The 21,778-nt window shown below is 41.6% G+C and overlaps 1 protein-coding gene across 1 annotated transcript in view; it reads left to right on the top strand.

Annotated features, from left to right (window-relative positions):
• The window catches only part of LOC310867597 (contactin-associated protein-like 2), a gene marked incomplete at both ends in the record, with an annotated part of 231,746 nt that overhangs the window by 187,766 nt on the left and 22,202 nt on the right, over positions 1–21,778 (top strand). The window lies entirely within an intron of this gene.

Raw genomic sequence — 21,778 nt, 5'->3', positions numbered from 1 at the left:
TTTCACATCTGCATCAGTACCACCCTGGTTGCTGATGATACTCCCCAAGTAGGTGAAGGACTCTACTTCTTCCAACGCGTTGTCCCCTAGAAGGATTGGCTCTGTGCTGGTGTTATTTATCTTAATGAGTTGTGTTTTTCCCTTGTGGATGGAGAGTCCTAATTGTGAGGAAGTCTCTGCCAGTATTTTGGTTTTTTCTTTCATTTGTCTGTGTGAGAGTAGTGCCAGGTCGTCTGCAAAGTCCAAGTCGTCTAGCTGTGTCCATAACGTCCACTGAATTCCGTTCTTTCTTTCTTCTGTTGTTTTTCTCATTGTCCAGTCAATGGCAAGTAGAAACAGGAATGGGGATAGTAGACAACCCTGTCTGACCCCAGTCTTGATCTCAAACAGGTTTGTGAGCTCCCCATCGTGTATCACTCTACAAGTCATTCCAGAATAGCTGTTTTTGATTATGTTGACTAGCTTAGTGGGCACTCCATGGTGTCTTAGTAGCTTCCAGGTGGTCTCCCTATGTACACTATCGAAAGCTTTTTCGTAATCTACGAAGTTGACGTAGAGTGGTGAATTCCACTCTAGTGACTGCTCTATAATAATGCGGAGCGTGGCAATCTGATCTATACATGACCTGTTCTTTCGGAATCCTGCTTGCTGGTCTCTAAGTTGGTGGTCAACTGCATCCTTCATTCTGTCTAGGATTACTCTATTTAGCACTTTCCCTGGCACTGAGAGTAGGGTGATCCCTCTATAGTTGTTACAGTTACAGAGGTCTCCTTTCTTTGGGAGCTTGTTGATAAGGCCCTCTTTCCAGTCTGCTGGTATCTGTTCCTCTTCCCAGATCTTTTTGAAGAGTGGATAAAGCAGCCTCACAGTGGTATCGACATCTGTCTTTAAGGCTTCTGCCGGGATGTTATCTGGCCCTGTTGCTTTTCCGTTCTTCAGCTGTTGTACTGCTTTCCTGATCTCCTCTCTGCTTGGTATATCACAGCTGATGGGGAGGTCGGTCTGTGCTGGTTGTATCTCTGGGGGGTTTGTTGGTGGGGGTCTATTGAGCAGTTCTTCAAAGTATTCGGCCCATCTATTTAGTTGGCCGTCCTTTGTATTAATGATGTTTCCCTCTCTATCCCTGACCGGTCTTTGTGGCCTGCTATATCTACCTGACAACTTTCTGGTGGTGTCATACAGCTGCTTCATGTTTCCATGCCTTGCTGCGTCCTCTGCTTCTTCTGCTAGGTTGTGGATGTATTTCAACTTGTCTGCTCTAATGCTCCTCTTTACTGTTCTGTTGACATCAGTATATTCTGCTTGCGCCTTTGCTTTTGATGCTCTTGTGCGGCTCTTTGTCACTACTGCTTTCTTTTCTTTCCTTTCTTATATCTTCTGTTGTGTTTCTGTAGTTATCCACTCCTTTTGGTGGAATTTCCTGTAGCCAACCACTTCTTGGCATGTCGAAGTTAGTGTGTCTTTAATTTGTTGCCACTGCCTCTCAATGCTGGTCTCGCCTTCAAGTAGGTCCTGTAGAACTTCAAATTTATTGGAGAGTTTCAGTTTGAATTCTTCTTGTTTTTCTGCCCCTCTCAGTAGGCTCACGTTGTATTTCTGTCTGTTAGTTGTTGTCTCTGTCTTGTTTTTCTTTAGCTTGAGCTTCAGTCTAGCAGTTAGCAAGTGGTGGTCTGATGCTACATCTGCTCCTCTTTTAACTCTTACGTCTTGTAGTGATCTTCTGAATTTCTTAGTTATGCAGATGTGGTCAATTTGGTTCTCTGTAGTATGGTCTGGTGATACCCATGTTGCTTTATGTATCTTCTTATGGGGGAAGATGCTGCCTCCTATCACCAGCTTGTTCAGTGCACAGATGTCTATGAACTTCTCTCCGTTGTCACTCATCTCTCCGAGTCCGTGTGTTCCCATCACCTCTTCGTATCCCGTGTTTACTTCTCCTACCTTTGCGTTGAAGTCTCCGATGAGGATGGTGGTATCCTTCTCTGGGTATTTGTCCAGGATGTTCTGAAGTCTGTCATAGAACTCTTCTTTTTCTTCTTCTTCACTGTCGTTTGTTGGTGCATAGCATTGGATAATGTTCATCTTTATTTTCTCTTTTGTTGTTCTGAATGATGCTGTGATAATCCTTGGTCCATGGGCCTCCCATTCTATCAATGCTCTCTGTGCAGGTCTTGATAGCATGAGAGCTACCCCTTGTGTGTGTGGGGCACCTTCATCTTCATGGCCTGAATAAAGCAGCAGCTCTCCACTCATCAATCTTTTTTGTCCAGATTGCGTCCATCTTGCCTCGCTGATTCCCAGTAGTACGAGATCGTAGTTTCTCATCTCTTGCGCTATTTGGAAGGTTTTCCCTGCTTGGTACATTGTTCTTACGTTCCATGTTCCAATGGCAATGCTTTTCCTGGTTGAGAGAAGGGTGGTCGGTCCTGCGGCTTCCAGGGGATCCTGGCTTTCACCACCTAACGTCATACGTCCTCGAGCTGAAGAACTTCTCTCTCCCAGTGCCGAATTCTCTTTCTGTATCCTTGTCGTCGTTTCTGTAACGGAAAGTGTTTTACGGGGTGGGGTTGTTGGCCCCACGCCCAACCCCCAAACCTGGAGGACCGGGTGCTGCTTTTTGTCTGACCTCTACTCTAAAACCTGCCCGGCATGGTTAAACCTGCTGAGGGTATGAGCCCCCTCCGGTATAGCCTTCAGAGTCACGGAGGTACGCAAGCCTCCCCACCACGACAAGGTAGCAGCAACTCATAAGATGCTTTATATTTGCTCAAGCTACTACTAACCTACTAGAATTAAGTACAATGAAAAGCCTAAACATCCAATTTTGTCACTACCGAAACAATCATGTCACTAAATAGTGAATGTTTCGGTAGTGACAATTTTATCTAGTTTTTAGCTTAACTCTACAATGCTAGGCAAAGATGGCTAAGAAAAACTGCTTTGAACTGAACTGTACATGGATAGAAACATCACATTTAGCAGAAAAACCTAAATTGTTTATCATTTATGAGTAATTATGTGTTTCGGTAGTGACACTCCTTAAAACCACACACTGATTTTCAGACTTTGGAAGACATTAATTTCAGACTTAAGTAAACTAGCTATTTACTACTACTCATTTATGTCACTTCTTTGTGAAGAGTGTAGGGGTGTGGCTTAAACCAGGCTCCATCTATGGACTTAAACTCTTTCTGTTTTGGTAGTGACATGAAAACATGGGGCAGCATTTTTTATATTTTTTTATAAGAAATCTACAAAATTAATTTCATTATTTCAACTTCCCTATAAAATAAATGTTTTAAAAAACATTTTTTTAGGAAAGTGACAAATAATTGAAGGACTTTTTCATGAATTGAAATGTAGGGGTTAGAGGTTGGGACAGCCACCTTCCAATAGGAATTGACATATAAAGGATTATTTTTTATATATTTAATTTTATTATTAATTATCTCAATTAATGTATTGTGATTAATTAGACCATACTATGACATTACTACAGTGAAAAGTCTGAATACTAAATTGTTTTTTAATATGAGTTTTTCATTGTGGGACTGCAATTTGAACCAATTCGGTAGAATGGCCAATATAATGTAAAAGATCAATTATAAGCAAGAGTGTAGAAGTGAGCTGTGCTTTAAAAATGTCTACAGAGACTGCCTGTTGAAGGTACAGTGGGAGTTTGTTCCACGCCGTCGGCCCGTAGAAGAAGAAAGCTGCGTCACCGTATATTTTTGTTGCCATTTTTTTAGGCAAAGCAGGCCAGCAATGGAAGACCTTAGGGGCGGTTTGGGACATATTTAGGCACTAGGCAGTCAGTCATGATAAGATGCGAGACCATTGAGAGCTTTATAAACAAGTAAAATAATTGTAAAATCAATCCTAAAAACAACCGGAAGCCAATTCCGAAGCCAAAACTATCTCATCTTAGTTTTAGTTAAAACTCTGGCTGCCGCATTTTGTACAAGTACTTCTCTAATCTACTTTCCCATCCAAACTACTCCTTGCCCTGTCCAAGGGGTACCGTTGCCAGTGGTGCAGCACATACATTTCTCTCACAATATACATCTAAATACTTCCATTGCATGTTGATCGAGTGTAAAACACTACAAAACACGAGTTTCTTAAAAAAATAAAGAAAATGGTAGTTGTAGCTACAGTACATTATTCATAATGTGATTATGATGACAGTAATATTAAATACAATAAAATAAATTGAAATGAACTACATTAAGGTAAAGATGCATGTCTTCAGGTTACAACCTTTAGCCATAAAGGCTGATGGCCCATCCACCTCTAAATCACCAGGTATTAAAGATATCTTGCATGTGTTGTAACAACATGGAATGGAATGGAACACTTTTATCACCCAGACAGATATACCCGGTGTATACCAAGCCCCCAGTAGGGCTATCCAACGTTGAAGCTGCCACTACCTACTGGCGAAATGTGGAATTGCAGCTCTTTCATGGAGGTGGGTGGACGTTCATGACGTCACGTACGTAAGCCCGGACCTCAAAATTGAGGTCCGTGGCTAGGCTGGGCTAAACTTCTGCTCACTCGAGCCATTGAGTTATAATTATACTTCCGGCAGTCTTCCGGGTGCTTCAAAACGCCACTGAGCAACTTCCATTGAAATGAATAGTGGGGGGGGGGGGGGGGGCTAACACTCCGGTTCGGTATCTATCCTTTTATTACTCTATGGTGTACATACTCATAGGCATACATGGAGATCAGGATGTCCAGAGTCACAGATCCGCCCGCTATGCCCATAAATGGTGATATGCATATTATGTGACCGACCGACTCTAGTAATACAAGGATGCTTATTAGGCAATAGGCATAAGGGATAAGGCTCCATTCAAGATAGTGCCCTGAGTCTGCAGTGCCTGCACGTGAAATAATCCAACTGAATTGAAAGATTTGATCAGAAAATATGTTTGTCTTGTGTGTAACAATGAATAATTTATTCAGTTGCATTATGCCAGTCACTTAGAAAACGAAGAAAAAGTAAACACTAAATATGAAGTGGTGAATGACCAACCTAATAATCGTAAACTCACACAAATGCAATCAGGTTAAATGTTAACTTGCACACAAATTTTGGTGGCAATCTAAAGCCCTGTGCAACATATGAAAATCAAAATAGAGTTTTTCTAATATACCCCAGACAAGTGGACATTTTCTGACCCTGGACTACAACAATGGCATCCTTTGCTATATAAAAATGAATAGATATAAAATAAACATAAATAACAAAACAAACAGAACGTTGAGGAATGGAGAGGGGAAAAAAACTGCTGGCAGATCCTGCCTCCAAAAGACGAGTCTTAACTGAGGCCTCTGTTGAAAGGAGCAGTATGAATCTCATTAATATTTCTGTTTTTCTATTCACGTCCCAGCAAACAGAAAAGTGAGCTAATTTATAGTAGCTTCTTTCCCCCTTCTTTTTCCAGTGTGGATATGCTGATGTCTCTTCAGATTACTTGACCTGCTGAAACTCTTGTCACAATGTTCACACTGGAAAGGTTTTTCTCCAGTGTGGATACGTTGGTGTGCCTTCAGGGAAGGCAACGTTGTGAAACTCTTGTCACAATGTTTACATTGGAAATGTTTTTCTCCAGTGTGGACAAGCTGATGTGTTTTCAGATTACTTGACCTGCTGAAACTCTTGTCACAATGTTCACACTGGAAAGGTTTTTCTCCAGTGTGGATACGTTGGTGTGCCTTCAGGGAAGGCAACGCTGTGAAACTCTTGCTACAATGTTTACAGTGAAAAGATTTCTCTCCAGTGTGGATACGTTCGTGTGACGCAACGCGACGCAACGCTTTGAAACTCTTGTCACAATGTTTACATTGGAAATGTTTTTCTCCAGTGTGGACAAGCTGATGTGTTTTCAGATTACTTGACTGGCTGAAACTCTTGTCACAATGTTTACAGTGAAAAGGTTTCTCTCCAGTGTGGATACGTTCGTGTGACTTCAGGGAACCCGGCGCTTTGAAACTCTTGTCACAATGTTTACATTGGAAATGTTTTTCTCCAGTGTGGACAAGCTGATGTGCTTTCAGATTACTTGACTGGCTGAAACTCTTGTCACAATGTTTACATTGGAAATGTTTTTCTCCAGTGTGGACAAGCTGATGTGTTTTCAGATTACTTGACTGGCTGAAACTCTTGTCACAATGTTTACAGTGAAAAGGTTTCTCTCCAGTGTGGATACGTTCGTGTGACTTCAGGGAACCCGGCGCTTTGAAACTCTTGTCACAATGTCTACATTGGAAACTCTTGTAAGGCTGTTCGTCATCAATGTGTTCACTGGTCTCCTCCCAATCATCACTGTCTTTAGTGACTTCAGTGTCAGATTCAAGTTCAACTTCGACTTCAGAGCAGTGGGAAGAGGTCTCCTCCCAATCATCACTGACTTCAGAGTCAGATTCAAGTTCAACTTCGACTTCAGAGCAGTGGGAAGAGATGTATTCTTCTTCATCATCATTTTCTTCTTCACCTTTCACTGCTAGTAATGTCAACATTGACCCATCAGGATGCTCTGGTTTTTGAAGAAGATCTCCCTGTTCCTCTTTAAGCTCCTCCTGTTCATGTTTAATGTGTGGAGGCTCTGGTTCCTCCTGGAGCAGACTGGGGCTCCTCTCCCGTTTAATAGAATCCTCCTCTTTACACACATACATGTGCAGGATGTCTAGGAGCAGAAAAATTGCATAATAGTTAATACTAGATTCCTAAAATGTAAAACTATTCTTCCAGTCCTTGTTCCATGTAGAAAATGAGCCACCTTCAAAGTTTTAACAACAGATCAGCACCTTAAATATTGTGAGTAGTAATTAGAAATGCTATGTTTAGTTACTTCTTCCATTTGAGTCATGAAACTATGTAAAAACACAATACTTCACACGCAGGCTCCGATCTTGTCTGCATGCAGGTAGTCCGCCAGACCGATTTAGCCTCAGTACATCGCCAAGACACAATTTGCCAGCGCCTAGACTACACGTCAGTAAAATATAGGCTACCACAGTGCATAATTTAGTATGTAATAGCTATATAATATAATGTATAGCTATGTATCAGCAACTCATAACACGAGTGAAGACTCACAGGAGAGCGTGCACTGGGGCTTGACAATTACATTATGAACATGCAAGATATTAATCTCATCACAAAATGGAACAATACAGCCTGCTATAGGCTGACACTCACAGTATATAAGTATATATTTTTTACTTTTTAGAATAGTGCTATTCTATTTAGAACTGTTGAAAAGTAGCACTATACACTTTAAGCATATTAATGTCAAATTAATAAACAGAATTAAACAGAAGAGTAATTCCTGCACACTTCCAAGTGCTTAATATCTTGTTTCAATTGCAGCTCATTGCAATGTTTTGTGAGCTTGTAGATCAGGGGCGCCCAAAAGGTACCAGTAGATCACAAAGGCTATGCTGGTAGATCACATGACATTCCCCTAAAAATATACAATTTAAATATATATATTTTTAAAACTATTTTTCTGCCACTTGACTTATTGACTTGATTGACATAAAAAAGGGCTTATGCAATACTTTGTTTTCAAGAGTGTTTCGCACAAACAGCTGTAGTAGCATTACAAAGTTATACAAGAAAACAACTTCATTTCCACCCCTCTATTTCCCATTCCAAGTGTGTTTGTCTTTTAAAACACCATCGCCGCTATTCCAAAGTCCCCTCAGGTATTTAAAAAATAAAAAAATCAGCAATGGGATAATCTGTTTGATGGGTAGATCGTGTTGAGCTGGTCATTTTGAAAGTAGCGCTCAAGTCCAAAATGTCTGGGCACCCCTGTTGTAGATCGACTATGTATAAGGCATCTGTTCCCCCCACAATATAGGGATGCTAGGGTTCAAATGGTGAAACCTCGAAAAATACAGGCAAATATCTGTGTTATCTCACACAGTTCAGACTCACTTTATAGTCTAGTCTTTCTAGACACCTCGTCTCCTACAGAGAGACACCATGAAATCTGTTTGAGACCTACATCCATACTGTAAAGGCAATCACAAGGTGAACTTATATGGTCCAGTTTTCTTTCGCATTGCATTTGTGCAAAATCCAAAGTGCTTTTGGATATGGTAATAAGAAAATAAACATTAAATAGAATATATTTCAAAATTAAATGTGAGGGATATTCCAATGATTGATTTACATATTGGGATATGATCAGTGTCATTATTAGTAGCCCTACAGAACAGATTATTTAAAGAAAGGAAGAGCATGAAACTTACTGAGGTGTGGGTGGCCTTCAGGTTTAATATAAATGTCTTCAGGTTCCTCTTTAATATAAATGTCTTCAGGTTCCTGTTTAATAGAAATGTCTTCAGGTTCCTCTTTAATAGAAATGTCTTCAGGTTCCTGCTTAATAGAAATGTCTTCAGGTTCCTGTTTAGAAACACCCCTGGCTGAGTCTGGAGAGTTCATCTTCACCTGCAATCTGGACTCCACACACTGGCCTGAAATCAAGTGAATAAGGAAGGACTTTAGTAACTCGAGAGCTAGTGGTGTTAGCATGCTTACATGCTTCTTAAAAGGATCCCTGGCTAATGAGACAAATATGCCTTAAAACATTATACTTTCCCTCTATAACTAAAATAAATAAATAAAAGCACCTTAAATATTGTATTTCTTTCATAAATAGAGAATCTTTCACTCAATAGGGACTTCTCCTGTGGCAATTAAGTTGATGATGTCATATGTCCATGTGTGTGGTCCAGCCCTATGGAATTATGGAATGCACGTGCTAATAACAAAAATATTGCTTTAGAAATAATTAACTTTAGAAAGTATTACGTTATTTTGTATTAGCACATGCATCCCATAATTCCATAGGGCTAGACCACACATGGGCATATGACATCAACCTGCGACAGGAGCAGTCCCTATTGAGTGAAAGATTCACAATTTATGAAAGAAAAAATATGTAGGGGAGAGCCGCCAAGGATGTAACATTTTGCACGTTTATTTTTTTTACTCAGAGATCCGTTTATCCACACATGTAATATTTTCAGGCAACGGACCTACACATGTCTGCTACAATAAACCACTTCAAGTTATTTTTTTGATAAAACAGATCGGGAGTTATTAAACCGAACGTGGACGCTGTTTCAGTGTTACATTTGCTGCGCATATCGGATTAATTGTAACGGCATGCATGATAAATGTAACAACACTAAAAAACACCATTAAACATATCGTTTTCAGCTTAAAGCAATTATATTTCATTAAAGCAACTCCTTAGCATTGTTTTCATACCATGGATGTGATAAGAAAATGTATCAAACATAAGGGAAATATTAAATAGTATCGGGTGTACCAGTTTGGGCTTTTTTTTTTTTTGGTTCAATGGGGAAATACATTGATTAAACAAACGTTTGATTGATTGAGTTGTACAATGTTATACAACCCTAAACTAATTTTAGAATACACTCAGTAATGAAGACACCTGACTGAACATATAATATTGGCCAATATGTCAAATATGTAAATATTACATATAATGGTATTGAATGGAAAGCGGACCATTTGTAACATGTTACAAATGGCACACTTTTGCAAGTTCTTTGCCGTTGCTTACAGACCAGAATGAACGTGAATTCCGTCTAAACACGATGCAAACTAATGAAGAACATAAGCATGAAGACATCCATCCATGTGGATTTTTATTCACCAACACCAAAGAAAGAATTTGTAGCACACATATACTCCAGGTGTAAAATTATACGCCTTTTGAAAAAAGTCAGTTTTTCGCCAATAACTCCCCGTAGGATGAAGGTAAACACTTCACTTCCTGGGCACGTAGAGTACGTTGCTGTACACATACTGACGCGATGGCGTCATGGTGGCGTTGACCAATCAAGAGATAACGTCCATGTTACAACCGTGAAGCGTTACAATCGTGGCGGCTCTCCCCTATTCATTAGCCAGGGATCCTTTTAAAGCATAATTCAAATTAGACCTATATTATTTTGCCTTAAGGGCCTAAAGGTTTTTAATGGTACTCAAACTTTCAACCCCTGCATTTACCATGATCCTCAATACCGGTTATTGTTATTGGATGAACCTAAAGATCATAAAAAACCTTGAACGATCAGGGTTACATTAATAACAGTGCCATCAACAAGATGCAACCACACAAATAGTATTACTGCTGTTGCTGCTGCCAGTACAACTACTGGTTGTTTAAGATCACGTTTAGTGGGTGGGGGATTCAGATTTTACGGGGACAAGTTTCAAATTGCAGCCGTCCGTAGGTGCCCTTTGAGAGAGACTGCAAGAATCTCAGGAAAATAATAAGGAAACTATCAAACCAAAAACACAGAGACCCAGACAACCACAACACACGTCTCCAATATGGGGAAACACTGAAACAATACAAGAACACAGTAAGAGAAAAAAGAGATCAACATGTTAGAAACCAACTGCAAGATATTGAGGATTCCATACAGACAAACAGCTTCTGGGAAAACTGGAACAGACTTAATAAGCTAAAACAGGATGAAGTACCCATCCAAAATGGAGATATATGGGTGAACCATTTTTCTAGCCTCTTTGGCCCAATCGAGAAGAACAAAGAGCAAAAACAAATAAAGATAAACTACAAAACCTAGAGTCAGCCATAAAAGACTATACCAGAATCCACTAGATTCCCAAATCAACCTAAAAGAACTACAAGACAAAATAAAAACACTTAAAACCAAGAAGGTGTTATATATTGATGTTGATTAATGGTGGAAAATATGCCATGCAGGTTGTATAAAAAAGTGAGGTCCATCCAGTGTCCTTTTCTTTCTCATTTTGAGTTTATTTGAAGAACACCATGAGCTTGCCAAATATGACCAAACAGGACCCAATATTCTCTGAGAAGCCCCGTTCCTCCTTCCGCGAGGCTCCTATATACTTCTGTGGGTCCCTTCCCACACATACCAAATCCCGTGCATGTGCGTGTGTGTGGTGTGTGTGTATGTGTGTGTGTGTGTGTGTGTGTGTGTGTGTGTGTGTGTGTGTGTGTGTGTGTGTGTGTGTGGTGTGTGTGGTGTGTGTGTGCGGTATGTGTGTGTGTGTGTGTGTGTGTGTGTGTGTGTGTGTGTGTGTGTGTGTGTGTGTGTGTGTGTGTCAATCCCAAATCACAACCACATGCTATAATGAACAGAGGCTTTGTTTCCTAGCCCTCCCGCAGTTGACCCGTCCGACCTGTGTCCAGCACCCAGGCCAGGAATGTCTCTCCTTAGTATCACTCATGTTCATACCATAATAAGAATATAGGCTGACTTAATTAAACATGAGCTATGTGAATCTACACAACTCCTCATTATTGCAAATATGAAATACATGACATATCATACCTTTGTGGATGTAAATACAGGTGTTTCTCTATATATGTATGACTTGATGAGAACAGAAACATCTTAAGACATAGTCAAGGCTTTGTACTTTGTACGTACTCTCCATGAAGGGGGAAGGGTGGATCTCTGCATCCTGCCTACCCAATTTGAGTTCCTCCCACTGGTTCAGCTCACTGGGTCTCTCCACATCTCTATCCCAGATTGTGTCCCCAACTCTATATATATCTATACATATATGCCTACTGTATAGTATAATGCCTATATGTCTGGGCGCAAATACACGACATATCCTCCCTTCCTGACACAAACCCGTGTCAGGACATACGGAAGAGCCCAGACACGCCAAAATTTAAACACAGATTTAAACATAACTGGTCCCTTCAATGACCCAATGTTTTATCAGACCCCCGTCCACTGAACCACACAAACCACATTGTCCGCCTGACCCCCCTGGAGAGACAAACAGCTTATTACACAAAATACAATAAGGAAATAATTCAAGCTAACCTAAGCCCAAATGAACAAACTATAACAAACCATTACACAAACAATATTATCATTGACCTTACTCATAAACTAAAGCAAACTTCTGACAGTACAAACCGATAAAAACAATTACAGCATCAGAATTCATCACCTGCCTTTTTTCAAAATGTAATCATTAAACCTTAGTTTGACGTGATAGGCACACCTTAATTTCGGACCCCCCTTGACACAGGAGCGTCTTGTTAACTACCTAAATTGCATCATAATTAGAACAGACAAACCCTTTGTAGATAGATTTGAAACTGAACCATGTGTTAACCCAGAAATGAAAGTCCTCATATAACTGAAATCCTATTTAAACCAAATCAAATTCCTATATTGATTAAATTCAAATACCCGTAAATGAAAAGTTGACACTCAAAACATGCCACAAATAATAAAACAAACAAATAAAGATCAAACAATAACTCAACACATAATACCTGAAAACAATATACCTAATTGACAAAATGCACATCACCGAATATTACATGTACTGAAACACACAAAATAAAAACAAAAACCTCTAAGTTGAAATGCAAACTCCCCAATGACATCGGTCTTCTGTCATTCCTCCACCACGGACCTGTGAACAATTGACATGTACACATTGGCCCAGCGTGGGTGGGGGCTGCTAGCTGTCCCCGTTCAGCTCCCCCCCTGCTCACATAAATATGCATACTGTGACTTTAACATCCTGATTTGGGTCTACCGTCAGTATGACCCCTGCACCCCTGCGGAGGTTGCAGTCGGTCGCCCCGGTTACACTGACGCCAGAAATGACTGAATTCTCCACATATGTAACAAACGCTCTGGTTCTTCTGATGGGAATTACTACCCGGTCCTTGACGTCTAGGTGGTCTAACCCCTGGCAGAGGAGAGTATGGGAGGTACCGGGGTTCATCCTGGCTGGCCTGTGGCGGTCGCTGCTGACTATCTGAACTAACCACCATCTGTCCTGCCAGTTGGGCACGAGTCAAAGCCCTCTGCCTCTCCTCATCTTGTTCTGTTTGAGTAGTTAACTTTCTTCGGTACAGGTCGACATAATGTGCAACATGGTCTATATACATCGCTTTAGTCATGCTGGTAAGACCCACAACCCCCATTAACTTCCTCTGCACTGTCTCAGGCAACCCTTGTTCAACCGTGCTTCTGAAAACCACCTGCTCAAATTTATTTACGTCTGGATCGTTTCCTGTGACTGATCTCCATCTCTGATACACTCGGTCCACATAAATTCTTGGGTGTTCAGTTTCACTCATGTTATCAATAATAATACTGCTGGGGTGTATATTAGTCGGAAAGAGGGCCCTCAAAACACGCCAGAGTCGGCCCCTGTACGCATCAAAAAGGTCCCCATCATCAACAGTTGTTTCAATGTATCTCTGAAGTCCTGCACAATTGAAAACATTGTCCAGTGCACACAAACCAACTTGCCAGACAATCAATTTCTTAAAATCACCCATTGTTAATTGAATGCCCTCCAAAAGTACCTCGAACGTAGTAATCCAGGCATAGGCTCCGTCACAGAGCGGCGGCAGTTTACTTACAATGTCTGTTATGTCCACGTATGAAAATGGACGATAGACCAGGTTATGACCCTCAATTATCACTGGCATTTGTGTAGCAGTAATTGTTTCTTCCCTCCTGTTGCCAACACGTTCCCGCTCATCCATATCATACTGTCGGGTGACAGCAAGATGTCCTGGCTGTCGCTCAAATGACCCCTGGTCACTGTCGTCATCACGCTCACCTCAGAATTCACTGAGTCCCTACTGCAGTCGTCTGCTCCCAGATTGATAGCACAACTTTGTTGGCCAGCGGTGTCATCACGCCGGCTGTCCTTGCAGGTCTGGTCGGCGGTTCGTTGCCCCTGCCCTGCCTCAACTAGTACTGACTCCTGGTCCTTACGAGCTTTTTCCAAGGTTTGACCTACGTCACTAAACAAATCTAAAACTGCTATTTCAAATTTACGCTTCACTGTTCGGGCTTCCGTTTTCTGTCCTGCTCTATGCGTACGGACAAGGACCCCCATAGTTCTAATAATGTCCTCATTGAAAGTACCCGTTACCGGCCATCGCTGTTCAATGTCAGGCCAGCGTTTATTCCATTTCTTTGAAATCACGGAAATACCCACAACGGCGGGGTTATCCCGCTCCAGAATTCCCACTGGGTTTAGAATTTCCTTAGAACTCATCCTCAACACTAAATGAGTACCAGATTAACACAAAAGCAACTGCAGTGACACTATCTGTCCAAATGTTATATCAGATCTACTGCCTATTCTATTTCCCAGAAGTTGTTCCACACAACAAGAAATGGGACAATTCACTACTTTCCCTCTCCATCCAGACCAGGCCTCTGTGTCTTTTGTCTGAGTCCTTGCCTTGGCCTTTGTTGTTTTTTGGACATAAGAACACAAAAACGATGTCATTAGTACCACTTCTCCAATTCTTAAAAAATAACCCTCAATGACATGGGCCTTCACTCACAATCACTGTCAGGCTTCTTATCTTCTCATTTAAACCCCTGGCCAACGTTTACCCAATTCAAGCTTCATATGACCTGGCAAACATTGCTGTTTCTTCTGACACCTTAAGGTGTACCCGATCATTATCCACCACCAAAAATAAAAAAATGTCAACAGTAGACAACAGTAGTCTACCATCGCTATGCCTTTTTTTAAATGAGAAGATTTTCCAACCCTTCAACCACACTCACTCGCATCACACAATACGACAAGGTAGAAGTAGCCTATTATGTTTCTTCCACATACTACAAGGAGAGAATGACCCCCCCTTGACTCATGCACTCACACACTCATGTGCCGTGTCCTCTCTCACATGGGGAACCATAATAGCTACCCCCACATTCCACACACTCATTTGCATACAACCCACTCATAGAATGAGTAGATGGAGATTTCTCACTCAAAGCAACTGTTTAAACAATTTCTCAAATAGTTCCACACTCCTACGTATGTACACTCTACCGTACATGAATAGCCATTTTATAGTTCCCTTATCTAATTTAGTTCATTCATCCAGTTATTTATTAACCTCCTATTAATTCCCAAATTTCAATTAAATTCAAATATTACCTATTATTATTATTATTATATCATTATTATAAATGTTCCAACCCAACTCAATATACCATATACCATCAATATACCATCCCCCCTTTAAAACCTGTGGAACATGTTTTAACCATAGCCTATACCGTCAATCCTTAACCCTCAGTAAACCACCCAGGCAACGGTACACACACAGGCCACTCCGACACAGAGTAAACCATTCAACAAAACCCCATCAGCGCCATGCGTTGCCATAGTCAAGGACAGACAGGCCCCCCGCCCCCGCCCCACCCCCCTCAATACTGAGGAGAGCGGGCAGGGAGGAGCAGCAGCACACACATGCATGCAGCAAAAAGTAATCGAGTACTTCTACTCCCCACTGCAGAGTGCGTGTGGATCATACTCATACACTCCTCTCCTAAACCCCCCTCGGCACTATCCTGCCGAGAAGCGCATAGAGAGAGAGACCAACCATTTCCACTCCACATAGGCCAACATGTAATACAAAAGCCCCTATTCCATATAACAACCATCAACAATATACAGTCGCAGTATAACACCACCTCAACCATATAACATAATCCACTCCCAACTTCATTACACTCACACAGAGACAAAACAAAACACACAGACAAAATAGACAGACCACCCAACTTAACAGACAGATTTACACACAATTTACACCATGCAACACAAACACCCCATCATATCAAGTCAATTTCAATTAAATCATTCCCCCATATTAATTCAACTCCAATTCAATCATCTCATCATACCCATCACAAGTATCTGGTATCTCTATATGTACCCGGTGACACTATGCACCTCACGGCGTCACTATGCAGTATGCACCCCAACATCCACCTTAATTCCTCACACGTAACCCACACAAGACACATGCATAGGAGGAAAAAAAACAATTCAAACACAAAACAAAACCATCATCCATTCCATCCATTCCTTAACACCAAAAGTGTCTAAGGGTATCCACCATCCTTAACACCAAAAGTGTCTAAGGGTACAACATCTCAACACGAAAAGTGTCTAAGAGTAGGCTACAATATCTTAACACAAACTGTGACTAAGACTGTACCATTTCAACAGCCCAGCTTAACACCGGAGTGACTAAGACCGGCCAAAAAACATTCTGCTTTGTTATGTGTTTGTCTTGTTACGCATTTCTTCGGTTGTGTCTGTCCATGCCAATGTAACATATACAAAAGAAAATTAATCACACCGTTCCACCCGCGACGCAAAGGGTGCGGTCCCCCAGACTAGATCGTATAACCGAATAGGTTTGCAGCAGACATTCACCGCATGACGACGATGGAATTAATTGACTAGCGCACGGCCCAACTCCACCAAGTCAGAGAAACGCACGGCTGTGCATGCGCACGGCACATCACATTTACCATTTTCATTTTAGTTGTGTATTTTATTTCATTCCATTTCACTCTTATTCAATTCCATTTAATCTCCATTTTATTTAATTTAATTTAATTTCACTTTTATTTAGTTTTACATTTTTACATTAATTTACTTTATTCATAGCAATCACAATTCCTATAAACAAAGTAACACCATGGACTCTCACTGCCCGCACCAAATGCACTATTTCCACCATTACCACCGCCAAATCAATATAGGTTCTTTCCGTTAACCTGTTCTGTGGAAACACAGTAAGTATAGCCAGTAACTTACCAAGTTCCCCCCCCAAAAAATAATAAAAATAACAGGCTGAAAGCCTCCTGGCTAGCTCGCCAGATTTGTAATATATTGATGTTGATTAATGGTGGAAAATATGCCATGCAGGTTGTATAAAAAAGTGAGGTCCATCCAGTGTCCTTTTCTTTCTCATTTTGAGTTTATTTGAAGAACACCATGAGCTTGCCAAATATGACCAAACAGGACCCAATATTCTCTGAGAAGCCCCGTTCCTCCTTCCGCGAGGCTCCTATATACTTCTGTGGGTCCCTTCCCACACATACCAAATCCCGTGCATGTGCGTGTGTGTGGTGTGTGTGTATGTGTGTGTGTGTGTGTGTGTGTGTGTGTGTGTGTGTGTGTGTGTGTGTGTGTGTGTGTGTGGTGTGTGTGGTGTGTGTGTGCGGTATGTGTGTGTGTGTGTGTGTGTGTGTGTGTGTGTGTGTGTGTGTGTGTGTGTGTCAATCCCAAATCACAACCACATGCTATAATGAACAGAGGCTTTGTTTCCTAGCCCTCCCGCAGTTGACCCGTCCGACCTGTGTCCAGCACCCAGGCCAGGAATGTCTCTCCTTAGTATCACTCATGTTCATACCATAATAAGAATATAGGCTGACTTAATTAAACATGAGCTATGTGAATCTACACAACTCCTCATTATTGCAAATATGAAATACATGACATATCATACCTTTGTGGATGTAAATACAGGTGTTTCTCTATATATGTATGACTTGATGAGAACAGAAACATCTTAAGACATAGTCAAGGCTTTGTACTTTGTACGTACTCTCCATGAAGGGGGAAGGGTGGATCTCTGCATCCTGCCTACCCAATTTGAGTTCCTCCCACTGGTTCAGCTCACTGGGTCTCTCCACATCTCTATCCCAGATTGTGTCCCCAACTCTATATATATCTATACATATATGCCTACTGTATAGTATAATGCCTATATGTCTGGGCGCAAATACACGACAAAGGCCTGTGGGGCGGACGGAATTCTAAATGAAATGATAAAATGCACCGACCTCAAATTCCAACTGGCCATATTAAAACTCCTAAATATCGTGCTCAGCTCTGGGATTTTCCCCAGCACATGGAATCAAGGGCTGATAACGCCTGCATGATCCTCGACCACAGAATTCAAAATTTCCTCACAGAAAGCAATGTCCTGAGCAAATCACAAATTGGCTTTCTACCAAAATATTGCACAACAGACCACATTTACACTCTCAACACCCTAATTGACAACCAAATAAACAAAAACAAAAGCAAATTATTCTCCTGCTTTGTCGACTTCAAAAAAGCATTCGATTCAATTTGGCATGAGGGTCTGATGTACAAACTGTTGGAAAGTGGCATTGGGGGGAAAACCTATGACATCATAAAATCAATGTACTGTTGTGGACTTACTTTGACTACACTTCATGTGATGTTGGAGGCGAGTGGGTGCAATAATGCCACAACAAGGATTTCCAGGCAGTCAGGAACTTTACTAGTAGAACGGCAGATAACACAGTTCACAGGACGGCACGGCAATAATAACAACTCTCAACAGGCTGCGGAATAACAGGCGACACTACAGCAGTACACTGTACCTGTAGCTCACGCATATACACTGTAAACACACTGTAAACAGTCTTTGTGGCTGTCAGTCCTTAGTCCCTGGCACAGACGGAGGATTATTCACTCGACGACCATACACTCTGGGATCCGGAAGACAACTCAATACTCGCGGGCTGAACTGAACACAACACATAACTCTCTTAGCTGAGATCCAATCAGAACACATTACACTCGGTAAGGACACACCCAATAGGTTGTGGGCAATATAGTAGCAGGGCATAAGTTGGCAATGGTTCCCGCGTTACAGTACACTAACAACAAATGCACAGTTAAAATAGGCGAAAAGCACACAGACTTTTTCCCCCAAAGTCTCCTGCATTATGTGCAAATTCGAAACAGGTGATAATTACGCAGGGCCGTTCAGTGACATACGACGAGTGATTCCAAACTCCAGCACAAAAATATTCACCTGCACAGAATATATTGACAGAAAGTAGCTCATAACATGGCTACGGTGGATTTTTATGAAAAACAAGCTCGGCAGATTGAAAGAGGATAATTCAAGCTTGGACTACAGCTGCAATTTTAACATCGTTTTAGACAAGCAAATCGCAAACCAAATTGGATGAGTGGGGAGTCAATGGAGGGTATTGCAACTCTAGATTCATCCCATTATAAAAAAATCTAGAGTTGCAAATTGCGGCTAGTGTAGAGCTCTGGTGTACATATATGTCCCATAGGAATGCATTTTGTGGTGGTTTTATACCAACTGCTACTACACAGTGTTGATTTTGACAGCACATTTTTATTTTAGTTTTAGTCTTAGTGTCTTGAATAGTTTTTTTCGGCCCTCACCACCCGTATGCGTGATTGCGTGATGATATTTGTTATCACTGCTGCTGTAATATCCATAATGTAACAATACACTGGAATGGATAAACAGGTTAAGTAAAACAGTTGAGTACGAAACAAGTACAGTATCAAACATCAAATATGTACTCAAATGCAGCAAATCAAACATTTAGGTACCAGAAAGGCATGACAAAGTAGCACATGTCAAACAAACAAAAGCACAGAACTCCAAATACACCACTCTTTCAATGAAACATAATATGTACAATGTATTTGGAAAAGTTCTACATGCCTACTTACAACTTACTTTGACTCACACTCAGCACAAACAAAAAGCCTGACCGTCAAATGAAGCTGGCTTCTCATACTGAATTCACACTGAGTGACTGAGACTAAAGTACCTGCACAGCAGCACTGCAGCAGATTATCCCTTGATTGCTAACACTCAATAGGCAGCACCTGGAGTCTAAATGAGCAATTAACAGGAATAACAAGAAACAAAATACATTGGCCTGGTCACATGTTTATAGTCTAATAAACAGTCATGTTGTAGTGTTAGTCTAGTTTTAGGGTAGTTGTATTTATACAACGTAGTTTCAGGAGTGGAGACCACCCATCTGCTTATCACTGCCACTCTGTTCTCAGTGACTAGACCTGCCTCCTTTCACCACAGCCAATCCCTGGTGCAATCACCACAGTATAAATACACCTGCGATCTCTCAACCAAGTTGTTTGTCCTGCTTCACGACAGACCAAACATGGGTTGTGAGTATTGCACTTGTAGATCGGCTATTTTCGCTATTCTTCAAATTTTTGGTGGTGGGCCTTGATGCTGCAGCGTGACGCGTTGTGAGCTTGTATAGATCTGCTATTTTCAGCATGCAACCAAGTGTAAAATGACTTATACCGGATCACTTGTCCAGTATAAGTCTCTCTTGTTTTTGAGTGGTGCAACCACTCCAAGGAACAGCAATGTCCGTGTTCACCTATGTACCTATGTGGCCATGAGCACCAGTATATGACTATGAGTACCATTAGGGGCGCTGTTGTGCCAGAAACAGAGAGAGACATAGTATTAGTGCTGCACTGATGCCTGGTAATGAGAGATTTGTTGAAATTTGTTGACGAAATTGTCAATTATACTTTAGCTATAGTTTTAGTCATCATAGCTTGGTTTTTATTTAGTTTCAATTTAGTTTTCGTCAGTGAAAAAAGGTAGTTGACGGACATTTTTCGTCACGTTATTAGTCCTTCAAGCTTGGGAAAGCAGTTGTTTGTTTGTTTTTTGGTCATGTGATCGACGTGTCACGTGGTGTCCCGGGAACCGCTGACCCATAGGTTAATGAACAGCGCCCTCTGGGGGCTTTTGGGAAGAAGACATCGAAAACTCTCTCTCTCTCTCTCTCTCTCTTTCTCTTTCTCTCTCTCTAGGCGTGCGCGTGTGTGCGTGCGCGTGTGTGTGTTTGCACTGCCATTAATGAAACCCATTTCCACGGTTAGTTTAATGGCAATCCATACAGTCACAGTCACTGACAGAGAGGAATTAGACTAATTTACGGATGTTAAAAAGGGTTTGGACAGTTTAATGGATGAGAATGATAATAGGTCATATTATAGCAAATGAAGCAGGAGACGAATTATGTTCTATTTTTACACCGTACTATATTATATAGCCACTAAGCTTTAGCACATGTTCAGTGTTAGTGTGTGTGTGTGTGTGTGTGTGTGTGCGTGTGCGTGTGCGTGTGCGTGTGCGTGTGCGCGTGCGCGTGCGCGTGTGCGTGCGCGTGCTGCCTCTGGTGACAGTGCATTAGAGGGGGTCCGGTAGTGTCAATGGGAATGGCTTATCACACTGAACCAGAGACACACGCACACACATAGGCTACACACAGTGAGATATTGCACAACCGAAACCATGGCAACCTCCTCGCTCACTGTCCCGTTCCTTCTGTTATAAGGACTTCCTCTCCTCTTCTCTCCTCTTTTTGTAACCTTGCCTCTGCTCTCCTCCTCATTTGCCGTTATTTATTTGTAACCTTGCCTCTCCTCTCAGCTCTTCAAACTCAGCTCTCCTCTCAGCTCTTCAAACTCAATTAAATGTGAGTATAATAGCATAGTAGGCCTACCAGCCGTTCCGCCAGACATTAGCAAAGAATGGACAGAGAGAGAGAGAGAGAGAGAGAGAGAGAGAGAGAGAGACTCTTTAGTCTTCCACCACGTTTCCATCATTAAAATCTGTCTTTGCTTCATTCTAAAGCCATTAGAGAATAGAAGGTCAATTTAAAGTGTATTAGAAATCATGTCCCACGTCATGAGACACGCTACCGTCTCCCTAGCCTCGGTACCAGGCTTTAATTTTTGTTGGTGCAAAAATTGAAAGCCTGGAGAAAATGAAAGCCTGGAGGAACGCATTGGCCGCTCTGGTCTAAAAGTGGGAGTCAACCCTTCCGGGTGGGCGTCGCTCCAAATGATGTGACGTAGCGCTGCACTAGGGGGGAGAGGAGGGGCCGGGGGTGACGGACAGATCGATGAGATCCAATCAGGGCGTGCGCAAATCTCAGCCCCTCTAGACCAGAAACCTAACACGTTAGCTCAGGCTACCGTCACCCTAACACCCTTTGGGCTGTTCTCCTCTGAACACACAGCTCTGGCTGTGAATTATAATGCAGG

Source organism: Protomyctophum parallelum (genome assembly GCF_964188405.1).
Source record: "Protomyctophum parallelum genome assembly, chromosome: 12".
Classification (NCBI taxonomy): Eukaryota; Metazoa; Chordata; class Actinopteri; order Myctophiformes; family Myctophidae; genus Protomyctophum; species Protomyctophum parallelum.
Note: the sequence above shows the minus strand (reverse complement) of the source record. Positions and strands in the feature narration are given on the sequence as shown.